This window comes from Marmota marmota, unplaced genomic scaffold (genome assembly GCF_001458135.2).
Source record: "Marmota marmota marmota unplaced genomic scaffold, marMar, whole genome shotgun sequence".
NCBI lineage: Eukaryota > Metazoa > Chordata > Mammalia > Rodentia > Sciuridae > Marmota > Marmota marmota.
In genome coordinates this window covers 7,110,466-7,123,139 of record NW_025999913.1, presented here as the reverse complement: position 1 = coordinate 7,123,139, position 12,674 = coordinate 7,110,466, and the positions used below count along the sequence as shown (strand labels likewise).

The window sequence follows — 12,674 nt, the reverse complement described above, 5'->3', positions numbered from 1 at the left end:
AGATGTGTATAAGAGACAGTATATATATATATATATACTGGCGATTGAACCCAGGGATGCTCAACCACTGAGCCACATCCCCAGCCCTTTTATGTTTTAATTTGGAGACATGGTCTCCCTAAGTCTCTTAGGGCCTCGCTAAGTTACTGAGGCCAACCTGGAACTTGTGATCCTCCTGCCTCAGCCTCCAGAGTCACTGGAATGACAGGTGTGTGGAGTTAATGCTTTTTGATGAGTGCTCACTCCAACCAGACTGCACCATCCTGCCAGGGTAGGCTTTGGCTGTGTCAGTCTGGCAACCTAAAACCTTCAGGCCATGAGCAAGACACAGAAAGTAAAGAAGCAAACAAACAAACAAGTGTCCAAGCAACCCAAATAATGATTGCACATTGCTGGCCGGATATATATTCTCCCACGCGCTCGGGTGGGGAAGATACAGTGAAAGCAGAACTGGTGGAGGGTGGAGAAGCAGGGCTTGAGGACTGACAGATGAAGCAGCTAACGCCTGGCCAAGGTGTGGCCGTGAGGAGGGAGGGACTGTGAGGAACAGCCTGCGCTCCAATGCCCCCGGAGCATGTGACTTCCTCTCTACACCAGCAACTGATGCCCCACTGCATCAGGCACCCGGTGCTGATAGATCTTCAGATGTTTTAAGAGAAGTGAATAAAAAAATAAAACCAATTAATTTTTTTTAAAAGAGAGAGAAGTGAAAAAGTTTGAATTTTATCAGAGAAACTCCCAAACTTCTAAAATGTTATCAGTAATTAGCAAATGTTAAAATCATGGGTATTTATGTGTGCGCATGCGCACACACAAGGATTGCATTACCATCCTTGGTTGAAGCATCAAAGCTCGATGCTGGTGGTTTCCGTCCCTCTTGAGGCCTAACCTATTAGCTCTCAGTCTAGACACAATCATAACAAATGTTCTCAAAGCTAAACAGACGAGAAGTCACCAATCAGAAGAGGGATGGGGAGGTGGCAGGTCAGGATACAGTTGTCAGCAACAGGTGATGGTCTGACAACGAAACAGGTTTAAGGCCAAAAGTACAGCTGCGTGAGGACACTGGCACTCGCGATGACCAGCACTGAGAGAGCTCAGGCCCATTTTTTTCACATTACAAGATCAATAGCTCAAGTATTTATAAAGATCATATTTGTTGAGAGCCACAGTTTAGTCGGAATGACGCCTGGCATTTTGCTAGAGGGAATGGTTGAAAGGTGACCCTGCTCCGGGATTAGGACGGATCCTCCAGGAATAGGGAGGCTCTGGGATTAGGGCGGATCCTGCTGGGATTAGGGCGGATCCTGCTGCCTCTGGCGCCCGCTACTTTGGAGTTCCCATTGAGTTTTCGTGGGGAGAATTGGCGTGGAGCCCGGTGGAGGGAGTGTATTCCCGGGAAGTGTGTGTAGAGTGCTTGTGAGAGTTCGGGAATAAAGAGTTGCTGTTTGAACCAACAAGGCTTTGTGGCGGCTCGGTTATTTTGTGCCCAGACAGACTGCGGCACATATTAATGTCTGCCAAAGGACCTCAAGACTATGAAAATTGATACAAACAAAAGACTAGATCAACCCTTAGACTTTCTTTGAAAATAACCAGAGAACAAAAAGTGAACTAGAAGCCAGGCGTGGTGTTGCACACCTGTAATCCCAGAGGCTCAGGAGGCCGAGGCAGGAAGATTGCAAGTTCAAAGCCAGCTTCAGCAATTTAGGCGAGACCCTGTCTCAAAATAAAAAAATAAAAAGGCTGGGGATGTGGCTCAGTGGTTAAGCACCCCCTGGGCTCAATCCCCAGGTTCCCCCCCCAAAAAAAAGGTGAAATTAAAAATATAAACATACTAATAGCTACATATTTATTCTACATATTCTAATTGAAAAAGGTATTTCTGAAATGTGTTTATTCGGAAAACTCCCTTTGCGGTGCTGGGAAATTGAACCTAGGGCCTCATGCTAGGCAAGCACTCTACCGCTGAGCCATATCCCCAGATCTCCCCATTTTTTAAAAATTAATCATTTTGTGCACAAAAGGGTAGGTTTTCTTATCTAGAAAACTCACATTTATGACAAAACCTTTTGCTCAAAAAATTCCAGGCATATCTGTTCGTCACTTGCTTCTGAATCAAATGTCAAGACTTTTCCCCGGAAAGAGCCAGGTAATAAATGATTTCAGGGTGCGGCCCAGCTGCTCAACTTGACTAGAGTAGCATGGATGTGGCCCTAACAATCTATGCCTGTGTCCTAATTAAACTTCATTTTATGGATGCTGAAGTTTGAATTTAATATACCCCTTCTGGTCATGAAGTGGGTTTATTTTTATGTTGTTTTTGACCACATGAAAACATTAATAAAATCACTGTTAGCTCAAGGGCAGATTTAGCCTAGAGGCCTTAGTTAGGTCCTCTTAGATTTCAATCATACTCCTCCAGGCCTAAATTTTGCAACTTCAGGGTTGGTGCAATCACTTGTTAATTTCTGTGTCTTTCCTGATGAGGAAATTGAGACGGTGGCAAATAATAGTGTCGATCATCCCATGCCCCCATCATACCCTTTTACAAATGCAGCCTGGGTCACAAGGCAGAGTGCTGGGTGTACAAAGAGCTTGGACAAGTAATGGACACCCTGAGCCTCAGCACAAGAGCAGTGTGTGAGGGGGTCATTCTGCCACTTAAAAGATCCCTAAGCACAGGCAGAAGCCCTCAAGACCTCAAGACTTCAAGACTCTGCCTTATCAAGGGCAGAGTTTTTTCTGCGCTCTGTCCTGACCCCAACACAGGGAAACTTCCCTTCATTCCTAATTGTAGTCTCTTGAGCCTGTTTTTTCAAAGTACATCCAAAGTACATGACTACTTTTTTAGAGAGCTGAAGGTGGAGACAAATACGTGGTGGCCAAGACCTCCAAGCGGGTTGTGGTGGTGTACACCTGTAATCCCCGCATCTTGGGAGGCTGAGGCAGGATTGCAAGTTGGAGGCCAGCCTGGACAATTTATCTTGAGACTCTTGTCTCAAGATAAAATATGAAGAGTGTTGAGGATGTAGCTCAGTGCAAGAGCACCCCTGGGTTCAATCCTCAGCACCATGAAAACATCACAAATCCATAACCTAAAATCTTATGCTCAATGACAAGGAACAGCATGGGTGACTATGTTTTTCATAGCAGCTTTTCTCTGACTGCAAATGTCTCCTCCAAGAAAATGGACTGCAAATTCATGATGAAATTATCTGTCCAAATCTGGATATTATTCTGTTTTTTCTTTTTCATACCAACTACCTCTAAATGCCCCAGCTTTATAAGCTTTTTTGTTTCTTTTGTCTTTTTTGTGATGCTGGGGGTCAAACCCATGCTAAACATGGGCCTTACCCCTGAGCTACACTCCCAGCTCCAGAGACAGTACTTTATTTGACTTTACTTATTTACAGTGCTAGAGGTTGAACCCAGGGCCTGGTGCGTGCTAGGCAAGAACAGTATTTTACAACATCGCTGCTGCCTGGCAGAGATCTATATCTAGAAGATCTCATGGTCCTCAGCTTTTGGACGTTCTCAAATAAATGGAAACAAAACAATCCTAAAATAGAGATAGGCAGTGTTTTCCTCCAACTTCTACTTTTAATAGCCCTATTAAATTCTTGACTCATTTTCAGTTTATCCAATCCTCTCTGCAAGCCAGCTGCGTTCCCACAGAGCCTGTCCTTTGCTAGAGTTTAGATAGTTTGTTAGGGCAGAGCACTTGGAGAAATCCCAAAAAGTCAGGCGTTTCTTCTACTTTCCTAGAAATTAACACTGGGACATAACTTCCTGCAAGATACATCCTGTGTTCGTACCTCACAGAAGATAATATTTGTATTTGATTCTCCCACTAGTTGAAGTGGTTTTTAGATTCAAATTTTATATTTACCTGCCCTGGCATTTAAAAAAAATGGACAGGTGAAGATAAAATTTATAAATTCTATACTCTGACCACAAAAGCAATTGGAAAATTATTACACACAGAGCAGGCCCGGTTTGGGTCTACTTTGCTTGGTCCCTCGTGGCTGGTATTGTGTTGGTCACTTCTTTTGCGTGTGTTGAATCCCATGCAACTAAGGGGTTTCCAGTAACATGTTTTCCAGTAACCCATCAGAGTTGTCCCAGGGACCATAAATATCTAGGGCACTAATTCTGGATTGTGACTTGCCTGGAGTAGGAAGGTGAGCAGGAATGGGGTGGGTAAGGCTTGCAGTGAACAAGTACTGTGGTCTGCTCAGGACTACGAGATTTCTGAGAACACATAGTTTTCAGTGCTGACTTGTTAAGTCCTAGGCAAACCAGGAAGAACTGGTCACCTCAGATAACACTGATCCCACTCACTCCCAGATTGACAGTCCTTACTGAAAGGAGTCACTGAATATAAAATAGTCAGTAATTGATCTGTGAAAAAAGAAAGATACGCTCAAACCATTGTGTGCAAGATGGGAATCATCACTAGGTCTGTGTGTGTGTGTTTAAAACCCTACATGATCCTTCTTCATATTTCAGCAAACCACTAAGGCCTGGGTACAAAGTGATTAACCCGTCATGCGATGGCGTCATAGTGAACCCAAATGAATGCACTTAAGTCTTACTAACTACACGAATGTCCCCCAGTAGATATTACAGGATTTTAGTAACAACCTAAATATTAATGTAAGAATTTGGAGAAAATAATTACTACAGTGTTACTGGTATCCAAATTCTCCTCCCTTCTACACCCCCTATGTTGTGGGTGATCTTTCTGTATAATGTGTAATAAACAAGTAATTGGACTAGAAATTCATTTTATGGAACAGGACAATCAATTAGACATTTGACCACTCTGACTTGCAATTTCTAAATTTGTATAATTTTAGGATTGGGATGGGATGGTCTCCACGTTCCCTTTTGACTCTAAATTCTGCGGTTATTCCAGATTCAGCATAAAGAGGGGACTGTTTTATGGGAAAGTTATAATTGGGAAGCTTGGTTTAGGTTGAGTGATTGCCAGGGAAAGTCCAAAAAGTGGTAGGATAACAAACCAGAGAAAAATCAAGAAGCCTGGGTGATGGAGTGGAGGATGGAGAGGAGACACCAGACAGGGAGGTGTTCCTTCTCTCCGGGAGATGACCCAACACCTAGACGGCAGGGTCTCCCGGAAGGCACTGTTCCCATGGAGCACCCGAGATGGGGAGTCCAAGGCAGAATGCCTTCCTTCCTAGATCCCCAGAGAGTTCAGACTGTGACCCAGGACAGAATGACAGGATCTCAATGAAGGGGAAGTGAGGTGAGGATTGGGGCTCAGGAAGGAGCTAGCTAAAGAGAGGAAACAGGAAATGGCCAGAAGAGGGGACTGACCCATCAGGGCACGAAGCTGAATCCTCAGGATGACCCGAGGGTCTCCAGCTTACTCAGGAGAGATCCAAGTTGTACTCTCCGGTATTTTCAGTTCAGTCTGATCTTTTCAATCTGCTAAGGAGAAAGATGATAGGCCATGACTCTGAGAGAAGTCTGGAGTTCCAGGGCAAGAGCTTCCTTCCATTTCCTGGAAACCTGGCCGTAAAGAGGACACAAGGTAAGTGGGGAAATCTGTCATCTTGACTTTGTCCAAAAGCATTATTAAGAAATGACTGCCAGCCACATGCTGTGCAGGCCTGTGGTGAAAGAAAGACTAGTGATAGATTTGGCTTAGAGAAACCACCTGAAGAAAGGGTTTGTTAGGATAGCAATGAACACAATTTTGCTTTAAATATAACTTTTTTTTTTTTTTTTAAATGAGGAGCTGGGGATGCTAGGCAAGTGCTTTACCACTAAGCCACATCCCCCCACCCTTTGGGTTTAACTTTCTAAGGCCAACAATTGTTCACTATAAATCTCAGGAAACAACAACAATACCCCAAATCATAGCAAGATTATAGCCTTTGTTAAATGATGGATTAATTCCATCAAAAGAAGCAGCCTTCTGAAAACCCAGAAGTGGTCTTTGAAGCAGCAGCCTCTGCAATTGGACTCATTTTTTGCCTCTTTGCTATAGAATAAGGCACCAATTGGTAAGCACCAAGTTGGTGGGCCTCAGGTTGAAACAGTTGGGCTTGGGCAGGTGCTGCCCCAAGCTAGGCTCGGCGGTAAGAAGCTTCTGAGATGAGTAGGCCAGGTATGGTACCAAATGCCTGCAATCCCAGCCACTCAAGAGGCTGAGGCAGGAGGATCCCAAATTTGAGGACAGCCTTAGCAACTTAGCAAGAACCTGTCTCAAAATAAAAAGGGCTGGGGATGTGACTCATTGTTTAAGCCTCCTAAATTAAATCCCCCATATCCAATTAAAAACAAACAAAAAAAGAAAAGAAAAGAAAATCAAGAAGATGCTTTAGAAAAACTGAATGGGAAAGATTTTCCCCATTGCTGTCCCAGAAGCAATGGAGGATCAGGAAATGCCTAATGTCCAGGAAAGATAGAGCACAGCTGGAAGATGCTGTTTGAAGTCTACTTCTTAGGATTTGGCCACATCAACTAGAGTCTGTATGTAGGTGGTAATGATGATTTGCGATTGATTGGGCAGCAATGCCAGGTGGCACCGGCATATTGAAAATTATTTCCTGGTGGGTTAGGGATGTAGCTCACATGTGTGAGGCCCTGGGTTCTCAGCACTACAAAAAATAAGTAAATAAATAAAAATAAAAGAATTGTTTCCTGGGGTTGCCATGGAGCTCAGTGACAGAGCACTCACCAACCAGGTACCGGGCCCAGGGTTCAATTCCCAGCACCATTAAAAAAAGAAAAAAAAAATTTTTTTTTTCTTTTGACTCAGTTCAGTAAATATTAAATATTTACTGAACTGGGCTGCCAAAAAAAAATACAAAAGATCATGAAGAGATTATAGGTCCAGTAATAAATATGACATCCACGTTCATAATTATAACGCAAAGGTTAGAGAATGGCATAAAAGAATGACAACAATGCTTGAAAAAGGTGTAAAACTGAGGAGAAAAAGCCAGCGCAAGTTTCCTAAGTGACAAGCCATTGAATGCAGACATATTGAGGCCACCAGTCTAAATGGAAATGGTGAAGAGCGGCGCAGAACCCGTCAAGAAGGCAAGTACCAAGGGCAGGAGTGAGGCAGGGAGGTTTTTCTGGAGTGTTCCTTCCAGGAAAGGCCACAGTGGGAATTGACAAGGAGGTGACCGAGGTGACCCCGAGGGGATCTCCATCAGGTAGGCTGCCATCTGACACACCATGCTGACATGCTTAAATGGAACAATTCAGTTACGGGTTCCTGTGGAATTGACAAATGTGATTCGCAGAGCTAAACTGTGATCGCATTGAGAATGCGAGAATGTTTGGAGGCTGAGACTTGGGCCAGAGAGGCCGCTGGGATGAATCCAGGAACAATGGGCTTGAGAGATTACAGGGGCTGGAGGTAAAGAGGAGAGCAGGAAAGGTGGAGCTGGGAAGGTGCAGAATGTGCGGAATGCGCTGATTTGATTAGGCCTGGAGGCCAGGGAGTGGGCCAAGTGGTGGGGACTGGAGAGGTGGGCTCCTGGGGAGGAGGCAGAGGGAAGGCCTGCGCTGGTGTGTGTGGAGCTTGGGAAGACAGGTCCAGAGGCTACAGGAGTGAGTGAGGGGGCCTGGGAGAGGATGCAGGGCTCTGACTCATCAGTTCAGAAACGGTGGTGAGAAGGTGATGGCAGCAGCCCACGCCTATAATCCCAGTGGCTCGGCAGGCTGAGGCAGGCTAAGGCAGGAGGATCGTGAGTTTGAGGCCAGTCTTGGCAATTTAGTGAGGCTCCAAGCAATTTAGTGAGACCCTGTCTCAAAACCTGAGAGGGGCTGGAGACGACATAGCTTAGTGATAGAGCACCCCGGGTTCAATCCTCAGAACTAAAACAAAACAACAGAAACAAGAACCATCAAGAAAGAAGAAAGAAAAACAACTTTTAGAAAACAGTGATTCTATGTATTGCACTGTGGACAGGGGAGAGAACACTGCATCAGACGTAAGATGATAAGAATTTGTGCCCTGGCTTTGTTAATTACTAGCTGTTCCATAAATTCAGCAAATATTTAAGAGTTACTGCTCATCCTACATGGATTGCAAAGTTAATGCATTAGGGGAAAACAATGCTCAAAACTGCCCTCCACCAGTTCTTCTGGAGGCTGAGATAGGAGGTCCTCAAGTTCAAGCCCAGCCTAGGAAACTTTTACAAACAAAAAAATAAAAACGGCTGGATGTGTAGCTCAGTGGTAGATGCTTGCCTAGTATGTACAGGGTCCTGGATTCAGTCCACAGTAACCACAAAAAAGAAAAAAAAATTCTCCTCTGGAAAAATCCCCTGGGAATGTGTCATGCTAACATTGACCTGCAGTGACTCCATAATTCCAACATGGCGAATTTTCCCTTTCATCTGGATCCAGAAGGTTGTTTTTTCTAATGAACACCAGAGGAACAAGTTGGCCAGAGCTGAGGAGTTACGGGAATTGAGGGTCAGCATGAAGATAAGCAAAATCCTTGTCTCACTCTGAACCCCAGACTCTTAGAATGGAAAGGAGTCCAGGCAGAGATAACTGACACCATTTGAACTTACATAAAAGTGTGTGTGTGTGTGTGTGTGTGTGTGTGTGTGTGTGTATGCATGCATGTACCATTGAGTTTGTATGGTTAAATTCATATGAGCCTGGACTCCACATAATATTGAGCACTGCTTATGGGCCAGGGTTGTGCTATAGTTAAGGAGAGCAAAAATGAGCATGTGCCATTGCTGCCCTTGAAGCTTTGTGTAGAGGGTCACAAGAACTTGCATCACAAATAATAACAGCACAGTGTGGTACAGGAGCCTGGAGTGGGGAGGATTAGGAAAGGTTTTATAGAGAATGTGACTCTCAGCTGAATTTTAAAAGCAGATGCAGGACAAGGGGGGAAGAGCACCCCAGAGCATCTTGGCAAGGGACTGGCAGTGAGGGTGGAAGGGGCAGTTGTCTGGGAGAAGTTGTCAGTTGTCTGGGAGAGTTGGAGTGTGGCAGGTGCTGGGGGACATAGCTAGAGAAGGCACTGGAAGGGCCCTGGGGCCAGATGCTACACTGTGGTGACTGATTCACAGAGTTTCCAAGAACAAGAGAGAAATGACCAGAGGTGCAGTTTATACAGGTAGGTCTGTCTCTGTGGAGGATGGATCAAAGCAGGCTGGGAATGGAGTCAGGAAAACTGGTTAGAAGAAATTATACTACTGCAGGAGAGAGAAGAGGAATGGATGATAGCATCAGGACAGGAAGATGGCCAATGACTGGATCCAGGTTACTGAGTTCGTATACCAGGTACTAAGCTAAGCACTCACACCCATTGTCCAGCTTCATCTGCCAATAACCCATAAGGATGGTGGCAGGTTTGTCATTCCAGTTCTTCTCCATTCATTCGATGCCCACCTTCCTCCTGACCAGCTCTTGACCTTGTTCACTTGGCCACAGCTCCACTGACTGATTTTCTGGTTCCTTGCTCACCCCAGGACCTTTGCAATCCCTATTCTCCACCTGCAGCCTCGTTCCCAAATGTGTGGCTGGCTCACTCTCATTTTGAGGATGCAGTTCATATACTGCCTCTGCCAAGAAGCCTTCTTTGACCCACCTCATCTAAAGAAGTTTCCTTCCTGTACCAATAAGTATAATTCCTTCCTAGCACTTATCCTAATTCTAATGATCTTGCTTACCTGTCTGTCTCCCCCTTTCTAGAGTACATACTCCATGAGGTGGGACCCTTATTTGTCTTATTTGCTACAATACTACAGTACCTAGCACAGTACCTAGTACAAATATCTGTTGAATGAATATGCATTTCATAAATGAAAATGTACTACAGGTTGAGCATCCCTAATACAAAAATTTGAAATCCGAAATGCTCCAAAATCTGAAATTTTTTGAGGACTGATGCAGCACCACAAATGGAAAATTCCACACCACATGAAATATGTTTCATGCACAAAGTTTTTTAAAACATTAAATGAAATTAACTTTATGCTGTGTATATAAGGTGGACATGAAATATAAATGAGTTTTTGTTTTTAGACTTGGGTCCCAACCCTAAGATATCTCAAAGATATATGCAAATATTCCAAAAGCTTTTAAAAGTCCAAAATTTAAAACACTTCTGGTTCCAAGAGCGAGGGATGAGGATGAGGGATATTCAAACTGTACTACTGTTCCTACTAATAGTAACATAATAACATTCACATATGTTCCAGGTACGGGTATAATTGATTTAAGCCTCACAGATTTGGTAATTATTATTTTCTCCACTTTACAGATGAGGAAACTGGGACGCCAAATTTAGGTAATTTATGCAAAGTCACACTGCATGTATATGGCAGAGTCAGGGTCAAATTCGTGTTGTCTCCAGGGTCCATGCTTTACTGTGCGTGTTGTATCCCACTTTTTTGGGGGGGTGGAGGGGGCGGTACCTGGGATTGAACTCAAGGGCACTCGACCACTGAGCCACATCCCCAGCCCTATTTTGTATTTTATTTAGATATCCACTGAGTTGCTAAGCGCCTTGCTTTACTGAGGCTGGCTGTGAACTCGTGATCCTCCTGCTTCAGCCTCCCAAGCCGCTGGGATTACAGGTAAGAGCCACCACTCAGGTCGCTGTATCTATCCCCTCTCTATCATTAAGCTTTGCAAATGTCAGGTCACAGGGATGATGATGTCTTGGCTGGGATTCCAACCTGGTTCCCTCTGACCCTGGAATCTGAGCCCCAAACACCAATACTGCAGGGAAAGCCATATGAGCAGGGAGGAGGGGTGACAGATGCCCAGGAGGAACCCAGCCTGCAAGTCTGAGCACACTGTGTTGAATTCCTGCGCACAGAGAGAGCGAGAGAGTTCAGCTGTGAACAGCGGAGTACCCGCTGCTCTGCGTTATGATTCCTGCTGTGGGCGCAGAGCACATCACTCAACCCCTCCAAGCCCTTCTCCACCTTTGCAGATGTCGACTTCAATACCCAGCAGGCAGGATTCTTGTGAAGATTCAACTGAGATAATCTAGCCCCATAGGTAGATATCCATAAACATCTCCCCTCCTCTATCCTGTATCTATGCTGATAAGAAGTAGCTAAAATTTCTGGGAAAATGAGCTATCAGGAAGAAAGGGAAAATTCTTGGGTGGGTCCAATTATATAATCAAAACACAAACTTCAGAAAACTTGCATTTGCTAAGTTTCATCTGTAGATTTGCAGTTATTGAAACAATTGAATAAAAAATGAGCAAAATTAGGATCAATTTAAAGTAAGTATATAAATGTTATCTTTCCTCCCCTGGATTTTTCTGTTTATTCTGATTTCTTACTAAGTATATACAGTTTTTATCTCAGGGTGAGTTATGTATTGTAGTTTTAAATTTTCTGTTTTGTACAATGGAAACAACAGTCTCCCTTTTGTAAGTTTTCTTTTCTTTTTCTTTTTTATTTTTTTAAGGACTGGTCTGAATATAATGAAGTCACATTATTTCAAAGTGTTTTTGTACAAGAAAAGAGTGTGGATTTTGAGATCACCCGCCTTTCCCACAAAAGTAAATGTAATTGGTATTTTTCAAGTTAAAATTGCTCAAGTGGTTAAAGCCATGCCTATCTCATCTGTCCTAATGTCACGTGGAGATGTCACTAATGACACCCCCAGTACAGGGTAAGGAAGCATTCTGCAGTAGGCTTTTGTCTGCAGAGAGAGTCATGGTCCACCAGACCTCGCCCCTAGCCTTGAGCTCCAGGTGGACAAGTGACCCAAGAAAGACAGGTCAGCATTCATCAGCCCCTGGGGTTAGCTGCAGGATAAGAATCTGGACCAAGCAGGACCAATCTAAGGTTTCCTCTTAGCTGGTGCTAGAAATATCAGGAAAAGTCTTCCTTTTCCCCAGGAATGCCAGATGTGAAAACCAACCAAAGCTGGAGCTACTTCTGTCAATCTCTGATACCACATGGGGATCAATCTGCCAAAGGAGGTCAACCCAGAAAGAGGCAGAGAAATAGGGAGACCAACTAACTCATCCTGTTTGCCTGGGACTTTGCCGGTTCTTTCCATGCAAGTTCCACGCCCAGAATGCCCAGCTCAGATTAGGGCAAATTGGGATAGTGGTCCGTTCCATAGAGAGATGACTTGGTAAGAAAGAGTCCTAAGCCAAGCATGGTGGCACATGCCTATAGTACCAGTGACTCAGGAAGCTGAGGCAGGAGGATCACTGGAGTCCAGGAATTCTAGATCAGCCTGGGCAACATGGTGAGACCCCATCCCAAAAAGAAAAAACAGCAACTGGGGGTGTAGCTCCGTGCTGCAGCGTTTGCCTAACATGCACCAGACCCTGAGTGCACTTTCCAGCACCCCAAGAAGGAAAAAGAAAAGGAAGGAGAGGAAAAAGAGTCCTGGATGCAGCTGGACTGGAGTCCCTGTGGGCATCTCAACTAGGTGATCCTCTGAGTTCTGGTGTTTGTTTAAGCTCCTTTGACTTTCTGACACATGCAACGTAAAAAGTCGTAACCTTCACTCAAAGAATGTGCACATATAAATACGAGTCACAGCTAAAAAAAGCAAAATAAATCAAAGTAAGAAACACACTATTTTTAGAATTTAAAAATGAGGAAATGTGGTCATGTGATCCCCTTGTGAGGTTGAGACGATCTTTTGACAAAGGGGCTTTGGAAAAAAAAAAAAAAAAA

The 12,674-nt window shown here is 44.2% G+C and overlaps 1 protein-coding gene across 3 annotated transcripts in view; it reads right to left on the bottom strand.

Annotated features, from left to right (window-relative positions):
• Positions 1-12,674, bottom strand: part of LOC107149240 (glucosaminyl (N-acetyl) transferase 2 (I blood group)) — an 81,141-nt gene that overhangs the window by 39,403 nt on the left and 29,064 nt on the right. The gene's annotated exons all lie outside the window — the stretch shown is intronic.